Source organism: Schistocerca piceifrons, chromosome 8 (assembly GCF_021461385.2).
Source record: "Schistocerca piceifrons isolate TAMUIC-IGC-003096 chromosome 8, iqSchPice1.1, whole genome shotgun sequence".
Lineage (NCBI taxonomy): Eukaryota > Metazoa > Arthropoda > Insecta > Orthoptera > Acrididae > Schistocerca > Schistocerca piceifrons.
In genome coordinates, this window is record NC_060145.1 from 191,598,021 (window position 1) to 191,614,349 (window position 16,329).

The window sequence follows — 16,329 nt, forward strand, 5'->3', positions numbered from 1 at the left end:
GGTAGTGATTATTACGCTATCATCCTAGATTGCCAGATGTCACATTGATGAACGTATACTTGCAGATTCAGTCTCAAGTAAGCAAGTAATGTTTTATCTATGAAGCAGAAGAAACTGCAATAATTTAAAATTTGGGGTTAAAAAGTGATAATAAACTTAAACGAAGAGTATGACAGGAAATGACTACACAGATTCTGTGATCATATTACAAACTTTCACAGATGATGGAGAATGTAAACGTGCAATTTCAGGTAAGGGACTCTGGTCGGGAAACTACCGTGCCGAAAGTTACCAGCGAAAATACTTGTAGAAAACATGTACCCAGATCATCCTTCAACGTGTGAGGACAGATAATTAGTGATTACGTACTGGCCCTGTTTCATCTCCTTCCTCTCTTAAATGCACCAGTGTATGCACTGTTAACCAGGAACACACTACCCAGGTTAATGGAACGTCAAAGGATTTGATTCCAACATGATGGAACCTCACATTACTTTTGACTGAGGGATCGCGAACAGCTAAATCAGAAATTTCCTGAACAGTGGATAGGCAGAGGTGATCTTATTTCGTGGCCAGCACGATCACTTCATCTGAACCCCACTTGCTTTATCTTTTGGCGCTATGTCAAAAATCTTGTGTAAGTTACACCTGTAGAAGCTGAAATGGATCTCCTGGATAGAATTCTCACCGACTGCAACTCAGTTCAAACGACGCCGGAGAATTAGGAACCAATACGCCAGAACTTCAGGAGATCATGCCATTCCTGAGTTGACGCTGGGGAACGTCCCTCTGAACAACTGCTGTAATGGCAGCAACTAGCGAAACTTGCCCGGCTAAGTAGAAATCATTGGGATTTTTTCGGTGTCTCTGAACTGAAGTTACGAACGCCATTACTAATCCGTTCCTCCTGGGTACTCTGAAGCACTGTGCAATGTATGAAGAGGAAGTACAAGCCTTTACGAACATCTAAATATACTCTGCGACTGCTTCTTTATTCTCTGTTTCCTCCCCGCGACAAGGCATCTTAAAACTTTTCCTTCTTCATTTAATTTTTGCTTCACATTATCTTACGTATTACGAGGCATGCCACCATTAACAGACTGTTAGTAGCTATACACTAATTTTGTAAACAACCATGCATGAGCAGTGCCTATTAGACGGAGGGGATTCGACAGCCGATCAGCTCCAGTCATTCCACCAGGAAGGAGGTACCCGCCTCGTGTTGTCTGTAGTTCAACCATACCTAGACGGTCAATACCGCGGTTCGATCGCGTCCGCGTTGTTACTTTGTGCCAGGAAGGGCTCTCAACAAGGAAAGTGTACAGGCGTCTCAGAGTGAACCAAATCAATGTTGTTCGGACATGGAGAAGATACAGAGAGACAGAAACCGTCGATGACATGCCTCGCTCAGACCGCCCTCGGGCTACTACTGTAGTGGATGACCGCTACCTGCGGATTATGTGTGGGTGGAAACTTACAGCAACGCCACCATGTTGAATAGTGCTTTTCGTGCAGCCACAGGACGTCGTGTTATGACTCAAACTGTGCACAATAGGCTGCATGATGCGCAACATCACTCCCGACGTCCATAGAGAGTTCCATGTTTGCAACAACGCATGCAGCGCGGTACATATGTGACCAGCAATATGCTGCCCGGTCCGCTAAGGATTGGCATCACGCTCTACTCAGCGATGAGTGTCGTATATGCCTTCAAACAGACAATCGTCTGGAACGTGTTTGGAGGCAACCTGGTCAGGCTGAACGCCTTAGACACACCATCCAACGAGTGCAGCAAGGTGTTTTGGGATACCATTATATGAGGCCGACGTACGCCGCTGGTTGTCATGGAAGGTACCTTAACGGCTGTACGATACGTCACCGCCATCCTCCGACCGATAGGGTAACCATATCAGCAGAATATTGGCGAGGTATTCGTCTTCATGGATTAAAATTCGCGCCCCCATCGTGCATACGATCTTGTGAATGGCTTCCTTCAGTATAACGACATCGCTCGATTAGTGTGGCCAGCATGTTCTCCAGAGAAGAACCCTATCGAACATGCCTGAGATATATTGAAAAGGGCTGGTTATGGACGACGTGACCCACCAACCACTCTGAGGGATCTACACCGAATCGCCGTTGAGGAGTGGGACAATTTGGAGCAATCTTGATGAACTTGTGGATAGTATGCTACGACGAATACAGGCACGCATCAATGCAGGAGGACTTGCTACTGGTTATTAGGGGTACCGGGGTGTACAGCAGTCTGGACCAGCACCTCTGGAGGTCCCGCTGTGTGTGGTACAACATGCAATGTGTGGTTATCATGAGCAATGATGTTTACGTTGATCTCTATTCCAATTTCCTGTACAGGTTTCCAGGTTTCACGACTCTCGAAGACGAGGTAACGTAAAATTTTTTTGATATATATATATATATATATATATATATATATATATATATATATATATATATATTTCTGATAGGATTCTGCACACTGACACAATGTTAACTGCTGTTTTTTTGGTGCAGCTGTGCACGATAGTCTAATCTGTGTAAGGCTCATCATCTCATAGTGAATACTGCCATCTAATACACTTGAACTTGCTTACTTCAGTGATACATCGGTCCCCCACTACTTGTTTCTTAACTTCACTCTCCTCTCAGTTAACGAATTAACTACACGTTTATGTCTGAGATTTGTTAGATCCTTCATAAGTCATTTTGCTTTGGCATCTGTTAAAATTAGTAAGAAGTGTATGAAAAGATACTGGCATGTGACTCACTACTTGCCCCTTGTACAAGACGTCTTCATGTTGTAACCAAAATTCAGGCTGGTTTACTCCAGCAATTTCATTGTTAACTAAGCAGAGAGAATAGCAGCGACCCTTGTAACTAGCTAGACAGACAATTCTATACTCCTAACAGGTCAGAGCTTATTGAAATAACAGATCTTCGTGTGTCTGAGATAATGTTCAGAAGCCCGGGTGTCACAAAAGAGTGTCCCGCCAGACAATGGAGAACATTTGCGTAAAACATTTAGAGAGGGCGCTCTGCAGGGCGGTCGCTATACTAGTCCGGTATGCACTTCAGTGATTAACGGTGGAGACCCGCCATTCGCAGACTCGATGGTTGCAGCCCAGAAACGACAGCTCAGAATCTGATGTCTGTTTTCACCCCTAGGCGCTATGCCGATATTTGTCGAAGGTTGACTTAAATTTGTTAACGTTCTCCAAAACATTTACTTTTATTTGTGCGAGGAATAATATTCATGAACAGTGCTAAAATGTACTCTTGGAATATTATAGAGTACATTAGAGAATTGAAACTTTTAGACTGCGCACACGAATGAAATTTAAGTTGACGCAGTCATCTGAAGATTTACGCCAGGTCTATCATTTCCACTAACCACTGCATATGCACTGGGGATTTATCTTAAGTCACTCGGGACTCAAATTAATATTCTTTGAGCGTCAAGGATAAAGTGTGTGAAAGCCAAGGTTAAAGGAAATATGTTTATTTCAGTTGCCTCAATGTTATATTCCACATTAAAATCTGTCAAATTCTTGCCTAAAGCATCGTAGTGAACTCTAAAGTATGTACCCCAATGCTGTTTGCATGTCTAAATATACAGAAGTAAATTGAAAAAAAGAACCGTTTGTTGTAAAGGACCAGGCAAAAATTACAGCTTAACTAAAACTCTTGGAAAACACACAAAAATATAAACACCCAATTACTGAAACAATGTACACTGTAGCGCCAAAGAAACTGGTATAGGCATGGGTATTGAAATACAAAGATATGTTAATAGGCAGAATACGGCGCTGCGGTCGGCAACGCCTTTATAAGACAACAAGTGTCTGGCGCAGTTGTTAGATCGGTTACTGCTGCTACGATGGCAGGTTATCAAGATTTAGGTGAGTTTGAAGGTGGTGTCATAGCAGCCCACGAGCAATGGGACGCAGCAGGTCCGAGATAGCGCTGAAGTGGAGCTTTTCCCGGACGACCATTTCACGCCTGTACCGTGAATATCACGAATCTGGTAAGACATAACTCCGACATTGCTGCCACCGGAAAAGGATCCTGCAAGAATGGGACGAACGACGACAGAAGAGTGCCGTTCAGTGTGACAGAAGTGCGAACCTTCGTTAAATTGCTGCAGATTTCAGTGGCGGACCATCATCAAGTGTCAGCGTGCAAACCATTTAACTATACATCACCGATATGGCCATTCGGAGCCGAATGCCCACTCGTGTACCTTTGATGACTGCACGACACAAAACCTTACCCCTCGCCTGGGCCCGTCAATACCGACGTTGGACTGTTGATGACTGGAAACATGTTTCCTGGGCGGACGAGGCTCGTTTGAAATTGTATCGAGCTCTTGGACGTGTACGGGTATGGAGAGATCCTCATGAATGGATGGACCCTGCATGTCATCAGGGGACTGTTCAGATGGGTGGAGGCTCTGTAACGCTGTGTGGCGTATGTAGTTGGAGTGATATGGGACCTCTCACACGTCTAGGTACGACCCTGACAGCTGATAAGTGCACAAGTACCCTGTCTGTTCACCTGCATCCATTCATGTCCATTGTCCCTTCCGAAAGACTTGGGCTATTCCATTAGGACAGTATGACACCCCACACGTCCAAAATTGCTACAGAGTGGCTCCAGGAACACTCTTCAGACTTTAAGCACTTCTGCTGGCCACCAAACTCCACACACATGAGCGTTATTGAGCATATCTGGGATGCCTTGCAACGTTATGTTCAGAGGAGATCTCCACCCTCCCGTACTTTTACGGATTTATGGACAGACCTGCAGGATTCATGGTGTCAGTTCCCTCCAGCACTACTTCAGACATTAGTCGAGTCGATGCCATGTCGTGTTGCGGCACATCTGCGTGCTCACGGGGGTCCTACTCGATATTTGGCAGGTTTATCAGTTTCTTTGACTCTTTAAAGTAATTGTTTTGTGCTACGTTTGGTGCAAGACATTTCACTACATATTTCCACATCTGAACTAATGCCACAGTATCTAAAAATGTAAGGAGTGTTGGGATTTATCCTCATGTTAAGTCATAGAAAGTACTGGCATCACCTAAAGGTTTCACATGTTTTTCAACACTAACGTGGGGCAAGGGGAGCGAAGATAGTGTCTCATAAGAAAACATAAGTGATATTTTAACAGCCTAATATTGCCCCTAAACTACGCCTTTCAAAGATTTCAACGGCGGCTGTAATACTAGCAAATCGTAACTATCGCTGTGAAGATCACACAATGTAGGCTTTCACAGCCAATGTTGTCTTCAATTAAAACTTCCGGCCTGATAGGCCGTGGTCGATGTATAAAACAGTAACCTGACGTTTCGTCTCCGACTGCAGGAGACATTCTCAGAGGTAAAGCGGCGAGCTGCAAAGGGTACTCGAGGAAGCACTAATTAAATAGGTAGTGCAGAGGGCGGCATTGTCCATCTCGTGGCGTCGGCTTTGACACTGTCTCTGGTAATGCCAACATTATCGACTGAAAGTAACCGATCGTCACCCTCCCGGTGCAACGCTGACATCCAAAATTTAGCCAGTTTAACATCTTCCTCTTTCCTGTTAAAATTATTACGGTGTTTATCCTTCTCGATAGCTTCTCTATACATGCGGGCATAATAATGCGACGTTTTATATATCACGCTCGTCTCGCTGAATTTTATTTCATGATTACCTTCCTGATAAACATGTTCTGCTACGGCGGGTTTATCCATTTGACCGCAGGCGTCAATTCCTCTTATGTTCAACAAGACGAATGTTAACACTTCTCTTTGAGGTACCGATATAAACCTGTTCATAACAACAATGAATTTTATATACCCCCGGTTTCGCTAGAGGATGTCATGCATGAACGGAAAATGCCTTGCCGTTGGACGGCTGTTGTTAGTCGTTGCTCCTGATTCTCTGCCTAGAACGAAGTGCTCGAACTATCTCCTTGCTGGAATAGCCATACTTCACGAAAGTCGACCGTAGATCTTCAGTCCCATCTTTTAATAAAAGGGTTCTAAAATTTTGTACGTCCTGTCTGCCAAGGTTTTCATTACCCCTATTTTCTGTCTAGGGTGGTGGTTTGAATCTTTATGCAGATAATGATCTGTACGTGTGGCCTTGCCACACACCTAACCCCCAACGTTCCGTCCCGTCGTTCAATCACAGAAACACCCAGAAAATTCAGTTGTCTATTACTCTCCGTCTCTATAGTAACTTCGATTTTCGGATTAATGCTCTTTTACCAACAGTTTTAAGTGTATTGGTGTGAAAAATTGTATTTCTCATAGTAAGCTACGAAATAACACCATCATGTAATAAAAACCCGTGATGTAAAAACACCGCACACCACGTGGTCAAATACAGTTTGAGGAGGGAAGGATAAAGGTGCCTTTTTTCAATGTGGCACTTTAAGTGCAGTACACGTGGCGAACATAAGATTTAGTTACAAGCAACATCACATAAGATGGTGACAAACATGAAACATCCTCAAGGACGATTACAAATTCTGTACCTCTAAACTAAAATTATTTATTAGAAGACACGCAGATTGCACGCAAGTATAAACACAGAATCGGAAAATTCGAACTTGTGGTAAAATAAATTTGTGTTTTATGTAAGCCGTGTTGTGGAAGCACAATGGATCCTCCTGATAGATATTTCTACATAAAAATTGTCTTCAATATCTATTAAAATACATGCAGTTGCATATTGACACTACTGATTCGCAAGTACAATGGATCTTCAAATGAAATATTTCCACATCTAAATTGCCTGTGTTATCTACTATTATTCGCCCAGCTTGCTCATAGATATTACTGTAATAAATTAGAAGTTGGTAGGCGAGCTAAATTCCATCTTTCTACCATGCATAAAATTCATGTGCAGAAACAAAAATTGTTTGATAAACACAGGTGATCACTGTTTCTGGTTTAACTTACGGATTAATGTCCACTTGTCAACGGAAATGAGGAAAGTAAACAGTGTTTCTCCCACGCCAAAGACTCACCTTTCAAAATCAATCAGACGTTAAAGAGACGCCATGCTAGGAGAGTAGTTGAAAACTACTGTAGTCTTCAGCTGTCGAACAGTGGAAAACTAAGGGGAAAACTGAATTCCTTTCTCTCCCTAGAAACATGTTGAAATGTTATTGCCTGCGAATTTACAGACACTGAAGTGTATCAACGAATCACTGGCAAGCGGGAATACCTGTTCCCGGCATCTGTGGCTGAGGTGAGTAGTTTTCACATGTAAGCGAGTGCCAGGTTACTCATGACAGAAAGTGCATACAGTACTTTCGAAACCTCACAGTAGATGAAGACGTCAGCGAAGCTCTTTAGCTACAGACACTGGTAGATAGCAATGTGCCTAATAAATCATAAACGGAAATGATAAATCATTACAATGCTATACTAATAATGTTTAGTTGTATTAATTTAATGTGATGTGTTTTGCATTTCTTTAATGAAAATTAATTTCGGACAGTTTCATTACTTGTCCAACAACCTGTACGGTTTATCTGAAACATGAGAGAGATTATACTGAGCAGAAGTTAATTTATGAAAATGTGCTATGGGCGGGCATATACACAGCTGACGACGCAGCTGAACATAATCTGGATAAATTAAGATTCTGAAGGAGAGTTTTCATGCGTTGCTATAACTTCCAACTCGTATATAGGCGATGTGGTGAAGCATTACTACTTAAAGACAGTGTGCTTATTATTAATGTTCCCTGGCAGTGGGGAGACCTATTACACGTTAAGGGCCGTATGGTGAAGTGTAACTATGAGAAGAATGTGTGGCGTGCAAGAAAACTGTAATGCATATCGTAATATGGACCGAAGTGGAAAATGTGTCAACTAATTCTGTGGGCTTAGCAATGTCAAATGTGATCAGAATAATTCGAGAAGAGGTCATAAAAAGTTTTTAGACCACACATCAAGATATCACTCCTAAAAGTCCGTGGCGCTGAAGTGTTCAGCCACTTTAGAAACGAACCGTTGTACGCCACATTTTGACGTAAGTAAAATATTCGCTGCTAATGCTAAGAAGAAAATTGAAAAATGATGGTCAAAACTTCTGAAACTGTTAGGTTTGATAGCTGTCCTCTCTCAAAACTTAATTAAAAAGGTAATAAATGCTGTTCGTGAGTAGTATGTATCAATTATTGCAGTAACCGTCTATTAATTTAGCTCTGTTTGAGGTTTCCGTTGTGACAAAAAGGTAAAAAGCGAGCTATTTTTCTGATGTGCAATGATAGAAGATCATCAGAGAACTCAAAGTAATATTCTATATATACTTAACCGTTTCATGTATAAAAAAAATGTGAACTACAAGTAAGTGAATATTATTTTATATCAAGGTAGTACAGTGATTACAACGTAAATTCTCAAATGTTGATAGTCTCAGTATTACTCCTCTGGAGTAGTAAACAAAATGAATGTAGTGATTAAATGCCAGTGTGATCATATGTGGATTATATATTGCTCATTACATTTGCACAATTAACAGTCGCTTTTAACGTTATCATACCAGTTGCATTTGGCGATTTTGTGGATATATTGTCGTTAGTGCAAATTTCAAATGTGGCTGAAGCTGAAGATAGTGCTTTGTGTCTCAGTAGCACCTGTGACACTCATTTTATGAATGTTATAATGATATATCTTATTAATGTGTTGTTAGTGTGATTGTATGTGTAACAGAACAGAAAATGAACCAACATTTATTTAATTTCTCTACGTGACCCCAAGTATTCGCTTTTAATGTCAGTGATTAATAAATGTTTCAGTATTTTGGTCAGAATTATTGTATTACTCAGCGTCTGTGTTCGTGTGTTACACTACTGGTTATACTGGTGGCCACAGTGTGTTTATCTTTGCTTTCAGTGTGTAATATGGCTAATTTTTGACAATGTTACTGGATGTTTTAATATTTGTAAAGGTAAATGATATATTCGAAGAACTGCGGTCAGAGGAACAGTTGTTAGTTTCTGTGTCTGCAGCACTGTGGAGTCGTAGAAACTTTGACAGGCAGTACTGGAAAGCTGCGATGTGCAGCCGACGGGGGTTCGTTGAGTGTACAGTGTAATGCATGGACGACACTTTGGAACTATGTGAGTTGCAGATATGTTAAGAGGAGGAAAGATAACTCAGAACAATGGTTTGATAGCATACGGGCACAAAAAAAAAAAAGTTTTGAAATGAAGAATGAGGTATTACATGACGAGGTATAAAGTTTGTTATTATTTTTGTAGGCTTGTAATGTTGGTTCACTTCACCCTCGTCACAGTCAAGTTTTTGATAATTATTCTATTGACTGATCTCTTGAGTTAGTTTACTGTACCATGGAAGTTATTAGATTAAATAAATTAGGGTGGTCCATTGATCGTGACCGGGCCAAATATCTCACGAAATAAGCGTCAAACTAAAAAACTTTAAAGTACGAAATTTGTCTAGCTTAAAGGGGGAAACTAGATGACGCTATGGTTGGCCCGCTAGATGGCGATGCCATAGGTCAAACGGATATCAACTGCGTTTTTTTAAAAATAGGAACCCCCATTTTTTTATTACATATTCGTGTAGTACGTAAAGAAATATGAATTTTTTAGTTGGACCTTTTTTCGGTTTGTGACAGCTGGCGCTGTAATAGTGACAAACATATGGCTCACAGTTTTAGACGAACAGTTGGTAACAGGTAGGTTTTTAAATTAAAATTCAGATCGTAGGTACGTTTGAACATTTTATTTCGGTGACTTAATGTGTTACATGTACCTTTGTGAACTGATCATTTCTGAGAACGCATGCTGTTACAGCGTGATTACCTGTAAATACCACATTAATGAAATAAATGCTCAAAATGATGTCCGTCAACCTCAAAGCATTTGGCAATACGCGTAACGACATTCCTCTCAACAGCGAGCAGTTCGCTTTCCGTAATGTTCGCACATGCATTGACAATGCGCTGACGCATGTTGTCAGTCGTTGTCGGTGGATCACGATAGCAAATCGTGGAACTGGCAGTTTTTTAGGTTAGAGGGTCTCGGGAAAACACAAGAAGGGCTTCAGTCACAAAGGGTGCAGGCTGAACACAGGAAGAACGTAGATACAGAAACCATTGGTATTAACTGTTGTAAATTGTCGTAGCTGTGTTGGGAAAGTACCAGAGCTTCAATCGCTACTAGAAAGCACTGATGCTCAAATCGTTATAGGCACTGAAAGCCGGCTAAAGCCGGACATAAGCTCAGCCGAAATTTTTGCGAAGAACCTAACGGTGTTCCGAAAGGATAGGCTGAAACGGTTGGCGGAAGCGTATTTGTTGCTGTCAGAAGTAGTTTAACTTGTCGCGAAATTGAAGTAGATACTTCCTGTGAGTTGGTATGGGTAGAGGTCATTGCTGGCAACCGGAATAAAATAATAATTGGATTCTTTTACGGAGCTCCCAATTCAGAGGATACAGTTGCTGAAAGGTTCAAAGAAAACTTGAGTTTGATTTCAAACACGTACCCGAATCATACGATAATAGTTAGTGGTTACTTTAATTTACCCTCGATATGTTGGCGAAAATACATGTTTAATTCCGGAGGTACGCATAAAATATTATCCGAAATTGTGCTAAGCGCATTCTCTGAAAATTATCTCGAGCAATTAGTTCATGAGCCCACGCGAATAGTAAATGGTTGTGAAAATACACTTGCTCTCTTAGCAACAAATAATCCTGAGTTAATAACGAGCATCAAAACCGATTCAGGGATTAGTGAACACGGGGCTGTCGTAGCAAGACTGAATATTGTAATTCCCAAATCCTCGAAAAATAAGCGAAAAATATACCTATTCAAAAAAGGAGATAAAAATTCACTTGGCGGTTTCCTGAGAGACAATCTCCACTCATTCCAAATTAATGATGTAAGTGTAGACCAGATGTGGCTTAAATTCAAAGAAATAGTATGGGCCGCAATTGAGAGATTTATACCAAGTAAATTAACATACGACTGAGCTGATCCTCCTTGGTACACAAAACGGGTTGCAGAAACAACGAAGCAAACATACCAAATTTAAACAGACGCAAAATCACCAACATATGCGACCATTTTCAGAAGCTCGAAATTAAGCACTGAATTCAATGCGAGATGCTTATAACAGTTTCCACAACGAAACTTTATCTCAAAATCTGGCAGAAAATCCAAAGCGATTCTGGTCGTATGTGAAGTATGTTAGCGGCAAGAAACAGTCAATGCCTTCTCTGCGCGATAACAATGGGGATACAATAGACGACAGTGCCACCAAAGCAGAGTTACTTAACACAGCCTTCCGAAATGCCTTCGCAAAAGAAGACGAAGTAAATATTCCAGAATTCGAATCGAGAACAGCTGCCAACGTGAGTAACGTAGAAGTAAATATCCTCGGAGTAGTGAAGCTACTTAAATCACTTAATAAAAGCAAGTCTTCTGGTCCAGACTGTATACCAATTAGGTCCTTTCAGACTATGCTGATGCATTAGCTCCATACTTAACAATCATATACAACCGTTCGCTCGTCGAAAGATCCGTACCCAAAGACTGGAAAGTTGCACAGGTCACACCAATATTCAAGAAAGGTAGTAGAAGTAATCCACTAAATTACAGGCCCATATCGTTAACGTCGATATGCAGCAGGATTGTAGAACAGACATTGTGTTCATAGTAATTAATTACCTCGAAGAAAACGATCGATTGACAATCAGTCAACATGGGTTTAGAAAACGTCGGTCATGTGAAACACAACTAGCTCTTTATTCACATGAAGTGCTGAGTGCTATTGACAAGGGATTTCAGATCGATTCCGTATTTATGAATTTCCGGAAGGCTTTTGACACTGTACCACACAAGTGGCTCGTAGTGAAATTGTGTGCTTATGGAATATCGTCTCAGTTAAGTGACTTGATCATTGATTTTCTGTCAGTTCGTTGTAATTGACGAAAAGTCATCGAGTAAAGCAGAAGTGATATCTGGCGTTCCCCATGGTGGTGTTATAGGTCCTTTGCTGTTCCTTATTTATATAAACGATTTGGGAGACAATCTGAGCAGCCGTCTTCGGTTGTTTGCTGATGACGCTGTCGTTTATCGACTAATAAAGTCATCAGAAGATCAAAGCAAACTGCAAAACGAAATAGAAGAAATATCAGAATGGTGTGAAATGTGGAAGTTGACCTTAAATAACGAAAAGTGTGAAGTCATCAACATGAGTGCTAAAAGAAACGCGTTGAACTTCAGGTACCGATAAATCAGTCTAATCTAAAAGCCGTAACTTCAACTAAATACCTAGGTATTACAATTTCAAATAATTTAAATTGGAAGGACACTTAGAAAATGTAACAGACCTACTAAGGACACTACGCTTGTACGTCCACCTTTAGAATACTGTTGCGCATTGTGGGATCCTTACCAGATAGGACTGAGTACATCGAAAAAGTTCAAAGAAAGTCAGCTCGTTTTGTATTATCGCGAAATATGGAAGAGAGTGTCACAGCAATGATACAGGACTTGGGATGGACATCATTAAAAGAAAGGCGTTTTTCGTTGCGACGGAATCTTCTCACGATATTCTCTAAACATTCTGCGTGGTGTCTGTTTGTTCTATATCGTGTCTCCCTACCACTTTCGCGCAACGACGCTCTGAGCGTGTTTTTTAGGGAATTGACTAGTTTGAACCTGGGACCTGTTGCTGGTAAGGAGATGTCAGACCACACATGACATGTAGAATTCAGAAGAGTTCAGTGAGACTAGCGATGATATAACCAAATACTTAATGATTTCAGCGTCAGCTCCACTGCACTCCCTGTAAAGGAATCTTAATACTAACTAAATTTAGTGGAAGGGGTTCAAGGCTTTCCTATTTTTAGTTGGCTGGTAAAATAACGTCGTAAAAGCAGTTAAGTTTACCATTGGAAATTTTATTCTACTCACAAAACACCGTTTATAAATTGCACTATTGATAAAAGGAAATGTTTTAATACAGAATGGTAAAAACCAAATGTGTTCAACAAAAATGTGAACGAATATTCCCTGAGTGAGTTTCCAAGTTCTACAATGGATCAAAGGATGATCTATGCCATATCATAAAGGTGATGTATCAAATGAGACTTCTTCAGTTCTGAGTGAAGCCTTATGCACTCAAACATGTGGCATCGCGTGCGTTCATTACATTGTCGGTGTTCGTCAGGGGGCGGCGGCCCGCGCAGCTCCGTCCAGCTCGCCCTCTCGGAAGCAACTCCCCCTAACTTCTCTTTACCACAATTTACGGAAGTTGGTTAAAAAAAAACTATCTGGCTGTGTTTTCATCTGACCAATCAGGGTCTCAATGTTAACTTAACCTCCACCTACAAAAAATCTGTCTATCCAATGAGAAACGTTATACTTTTCGTGGTGGGGCAATGTTTTTAAAGCTTGCAGTGTAACAGAAAAGCGAAAAAGTCTCACGCTAAAACTTGCAGCTGGTGTGGTCCTTTCAGCGTTATCATAAGGTCTGTACTGTTCTTCTGGAGGGCTCTGTCTTTTCACATGGGGTGGGGGGTAGTCCTAATGTAACAGAGACGCGAAAAATTCTCACGCTAAAACTTGCGGGTGGTGTAGCCCTTTTTGTGTTATCGAAAGATCTATACTGTTCTTCTGGAGGGCTCTAGCTTTTAACATTGGCTGGGGGGTGGTCCTAATGTAACAGAGACGCGAAAAAGTCTGACGCTAAAACTTGCGGGTGGTGTGCACCTAACGGTTAGCTGCCGACGTGGGTGCCGTAGGGCCTTCCAGCTTAACACGGGTCTGCTCTCGGCTTCTGTTCTCGTTTCTCCCCTCGGAACTGCGTCTGTCTCACAGTGGGACGGTATGACATGCATTTAGGCATTCTTGTTTTAGTCTGTGGTATTCCATTTGCTCACTCGGTACTCGTATTATTTTGGTTAATTTAATGTCACGATTTATTCGGAGCTATGTGACATACTACTGGATTTGCTTATCATGTCAGGGTTTTCATGGAAGGTGTTGGATTTGCCTGACACCTTACAATTCCATTCGCCAATTTTCGCCTCCAAATGCTAAAATATTTTGCTGACATCGACTTACATTGGGAGGGACGATCACAAAGATAAAATAAGGGAAATCAAAGCTCGTACGGAAAGATATAGGTGTTCAATCTTCCCGCACGCTAGAAGAGATTGGAATAATAACGAATTTGGAAGGTGGTTCGATGAACCCTCTGCCAGGCACTTAAATGTGACTTGCAGAGTATCCATGTTCATTTAGATGTGGAAATATCCTTCAACTTTCCCCAGAGAAAGAAATCCGGGGACGTCAGATCCTGTGAACGTGCGGGCCATGGTATGGTGCTTCGATGACCAATCCATCTGTCATGAAATATGCTATTCAATAGCGCTGCAACCGCACGCGAGCTATGTGCCGGACATCCATCATGTTGGAAGTACATTGCCATTTTTTCATGCAGTGAAACATCGGTAGAACATTACGTAGGAAATCAGCATACATTGCACCATTTGGATTGCCATCGACTAAATGGGGGCCAATTATCCTTCCTCCCATGATGCCGCACCATACATTAACCCGCCAAGGCCACTGATGTTCCACTTGTCGCAGCCATCGCGGATTTTCCGTTGCCCAATAGTGCATATTATGCCGGTTTACGTTACCGCTGTTAGTGAATGACGCTCCGTCGTTATATAGAACGCGTGCTAAAAATCTGTCATCGTCCCGTAATTTGTCTTGTGCCCAGTGGTAGAACTGTACACGACGCTCAATGTCGCCGCGATGCAATTCCTAGTGCCAAGAAATATTGTACGGGTGACATCGATGTTGATGTAGCATTCTCAAAATCGACGGTTTTGAGATTACCGATTCTCGCGCAATTTGTCTGATACTGATGTGCGGATTAGGCGCGACAGCAGCTAAAACACCTACTTGGGCATCATCATTTGTTGCAGGTCGTGGGTGATGTTTCACATGTGGCTGAACACTTCCTGTTTCCTTAAATAACGTAACTATCCGGCGATCGGTCCGGACACTTGGAAGATGTGGTCCAGGATACCGAGCAGCATACATAGCACACGACCGTTGGGCATTTTGATCACAATAGCCATACGTCAACACGATATCGACCGTTTCCGCAATTAGTAAACTGGCCCATTTTAACACAGGTTATGTATCACGAAGCAAATACCGTCCGCACTGGCGGAATGTTACGTGATCCCACGTACTTATACGTTTGTGACTATTACACCGTCATCTGTCACAAAGCGAAGAAAGTGTTCCAACTAAAACATTAATATTTCTTTACGTACTACACGAATATGTATTAAAAAGTGGAGTTTACCATGTAAGAAAACGCAGCTGATATCCGTTTGACCTATGGCAGCGCCATCTAGCGGGCCAACCACAGCGCCATCTGGTTTCCCCCTTCAAGCTAGACGAGTTTCGTTCTTTGTAGTTTTTTCGTTTGATCCTTATTTCGTGAGATTTGGCCTGGTCACTATCAATGCAGCAGCAGCACTCCGTCTTCAGGCCACAAGTGGCCCATCGGGACCATCCGACCGCCGTGTCATCCTCAGTGAGGATGCGGATAGGAGGGGCGTGTGGTGTGCACACGGCTCTCCTGGTCGTTATGGTGGTTTTCTTTGACCGGAGCCGCTACTATTCGGTCGAGTAGCTCCTCAGTTGGCATCATGAAAAATGGCAACAGCACATGGCGGCCCGAATGGTCACCCACCCAAGTGCCGACCACACCCGACAGCGCTTAACTTCGGTGATCTGACGGGAACCGGTGTATCCACTGCGGCAAGGCCGTTGCCTTCACTATCAAAGGACCACCCTGTGTATATAAAGCTCCTTCCTAAATGAAATTTCAGAACGTAAAGGTTGAGTCATGTGATTCATTGCCATTCTGGGCGAAAAATATGAAACTTTTTTCCTGGGCCAACTGCAAATAGTTTTTACCAGTATTTTTTAGCTGTTGTGGAGTCTTGCTGTGTCGCTGTTTCTGTCACAAATGCATTGTGCAGGTGACATTCATAGCACATGATTATTGCATTTCCTTCGCGCTCTTTAGGTTCTGTCACTGTCTTTAATATACCAGCCCCATATTTCAGTGCAGAAATTTTCATGTGTTTCAGGTTACATTGTTATACATGCCGACTTTACGGTCTGGTTTGTTTTTATACGCAGTTACGCTATTGTTTTCCAAACAGTTTGCACTGATGAGTCTATTCAGCGTGAAAATTTTGGTTTGCTTATTTATTTTCTAACATTCTGCGTGGTGTCT

General features: G+C 41.9%; 1 pseudogene; it reads right to left on the minus strand.

Moving 5' to 3' along the window:
• Positions 1-15,741: 15,741 nt before the first annotated feature.
• On the minus strand, positions 15,742-15,859 carry LOC124712770 (annotated as a pseudogene).
• Between the last annotated feature and the right edge of the window lie 470 nt (positions 15,860-16,329).